The sequence below is a fragment of the Colobus angolensis genome, unplaced genomic scaffold (genome assembly GCF_000951035.1).
Source record: "Colobus angolensis palliatus isolate OR3802 unplaced genomic scaffold, Cang.pa_1.0 Scaffold8, whole genome shotgun sequence".
Classification (NCBI taxonomy): Eukaryota; Metazoa; Chordata; class Mammalia; order Primates; family Cercopithecidae; genus Colobus; species Colobus angolensis.
Window position 1 is genome coordinate 17,376,183 of NW_012121820.1, and position 2,837 is coordinate 17,379,019.

General features: G+C 50.2%; 1 long non-coding RNA gene across 1 annotated transcript in view; it reads left to right on the forward strand.

The window, feature by feature from the left end:
* LOC105502534 overlaps positions 1-2,837 on the forward strand; it is a 78,360-nt gene that overhangs the window by 40,249 nt on the left and 35,274 nt on the right. The window lies entirely within an intron of this gene.

Here is a 2,837-nt window from a genome sequence, read left to right on the forward strand (position 1 = left end):
GAGGGGCCCTCGGCTGCCGTCCGGCCTTATTTGGCCTCGGCCCACGGGCTGGCAGGCGGGGGCGCTCTAGGGTGAGCCCCCCTTTCCTTGCTGTGCCAACCCTGGCTGCACAGAGGGCCTTATAGGGAGGGGAGGTGATGGGGTGAGCAAGCAATGGTAGTAGGTGAGTGGGGGTTCGCTCTGGGCTGCCCCTTCCCCTTCAGCGAGGCAAGCGGAACGTCCAGCGCCGCTTCCCCAGAGGCCTCTGGCTTGTGTGGGCCGTGGTAGCCGTGGGAGCGCAGCCGTGGGAATGGCTGTCGGTGGGGGGAGGGCAGAGGCAATGGGTGAGGGAGTCCCCAGGGACCCCAATGCCTAATGACTCGCTCTGTCCACATCAACGGCCGCCCACCAGAGCGGGACTGAAGGAGCCACTCGGGAAGCACTGGTTTCGTGTAGGGAAATACGATGAACAAGTAGCTCAGCGGCCTGGGGCCTCGAAGGAGCGGGGTCCTGGGGGGCTCGTGGGCTGTTCTGCAGGGTGCTGTGGGCAGTGACATTGGGCAGACAGGAGGTGCGGGGGTGAGGGCTCCTGGGCTCAGGGTCACCAGCAGCAGGAGGATGGGGGCGGGAGCCGGAGGGGCTGAGAAGGAGCAGGGACCCCTCGGTGGCTCCCCATAGGCCACATGGGGTGTCGGAGGGTTCTGAGCAAGGAGTGACGACCTGGCTTGGGTTTTGACGGAATCCTTTTGGGTGATGTGTTGAAAATAGCGCAGAGGGGGCCGAGTCCCTGAGCAGGGGACCTGTGAGGAGCGACCCAGCAAGGATCAAGGTGATCCGGACTAGCGGGGAGGCCGAGGGACGAGTGCAGAAACTGTTTTCGAGGTGCAGCCGGGAGGATCTGCGGGTGGATTGGAATGGGTGTGAGAGAAGGGTCAGGGTGGACCCTGAGAGTTTTGATCTGAGCGACCAGAAAGATAGAGCTACCATTTTCTAAGATGGGTTTGCTGTGTGGAGCAGTTTAGGGATAAGAAACTCTATTTTGGACAAATTAATTTTTAAAAACTTTATTTTGAAATGATTTCAGACTTAGGATAAAGTTACAAGAACTATGCAAAGAACCCTGTATACCTTCATCTGGATTCTCCATTTGTTACCATTGGGTTTTATTATATTTTCTTCTTGCTTTCCATATACATATACATATATATAATACATATACATACATTTATATTTATTTATTCCCACCCCCAACCATTTGAGAGTTTCTTCCATACATATGTCCTGTTATCTCTACGTGTTTCAGTGAGTACTTCCTAAAAAGGAGATTCTCTTAAATAAGCCTAGTACAATGATAAAAGTCAGGAGAGTTTTCACATTGATTTAATGACCTAATTCACAGTCCATATCCAGGTCGTGCCGGTTATCCCAATAGTGTCCTTTGAGGAATTTTTTCTGGTCCAAGAGCCAAAGTAAGATCATTTGTCATCACGTTTCTTTAGTATCCCTGTTTTAAATTTTATTTTTTGATTGTGGTAAAATATACATAACATAAAATTACCGTTTTCAGCGTTTTTGAGTGTACAGTTTGGTGGCATTAAGTGCAGTCACTTTGTTGTGTAACCATCACCACCATACACCTCCAGAGTGCTTTCATCTTCCCCAGCCGAAACTCCCTGCCAGTTAAACACTAACTCCACCTTGCCCCCTTCTCCCGGCCCTGGCGGCCTTCATTCATCTCTGTTTTCTGTGAGTTTGTCTACTCATTGGAGTCTCATATAAGTGGAATCATATAGCATTTGACCTTTTGTCACTGGCTTCTTTCACCCGGCATAATGTTCTCAAGCTCCAGGTTCATCCATGTTTAGCGTATATCAGAATTTCTTTTTGGGGATGGGGGGGTGAGATAGGGTCTCACTCTGTTGCCCTGGGTGGCATGCAGTGGCACAATTATAACTCACTGCAGCCTTGACCTCCTGGGCTCAAGCAGTCCCCCTGCCTTGACCCCCTCAAGTAGCTAGGGCTGCAGGCATGCGCCAGCACACCCAGCTAAGTTTTCTACTTTTGTAGAAACGGGGTCTCCCTGTGTTGCCCAGCCTGGTCTCAAACCTCTAGCCTCGAGCAGTCCTCCTGCCTGGACCTCCCAGAGTGCTAGGATTATAGGCCTGAGCCACTGTGCTTGGCCCTGGCTAATTTTTTAAAAATTGTTTTTGTAGAAATGGGGTCTCGCCATGTTGCCCGGGCTCTCATCCTTTTTAAGGCTGAATAATACTCCATTGTATGCATGTTTTGTTTATCCATTCATCATGGATGGACACTGGTTGCTTCCACGTTTTGGCGATTCTGAATAATGCTTCTGTGAACGTGGGTCTCTTCAAGTTCCTGCTGTTGTTTTTTTAACCTGACATTGTGAACATATAAGTCTCTGTTTTCAATTCTTTTGGGTATATGCCCAGAAATGGAATTGCTGGATCAAATGGTTATTCTATTTTTAACATCCCGAGGAACTGCAGTAACTGTTTTCTGTAGTGGCTGTACCATTTTCAGTTCCCATCAACAGTATACAAGGGGCCTGGTGTGGTTGCTCTTGCCTGTAATCCCAGCACTTTAGGAGGCCTAGGTGGGCGGATCACTTGATGCCAAGAATTTGAGACGAGCCTGGCCAGCATGGTGAAACCCCATTCTCTACAAAAAATACCAAAATTAGCCAGATGTGGTTGTACATGCCTGTAATCCCAGCCACTTGGGAAGCTCAGGCAGGAGACTCACTTGAACCCGGGAGGCGGAGAGGTTGCGGTGAGCCGAGATGGTGTCGCTGCACTACAGCCTGGTGGACAGAGTGAGACTCGGTCTCAAAAAAA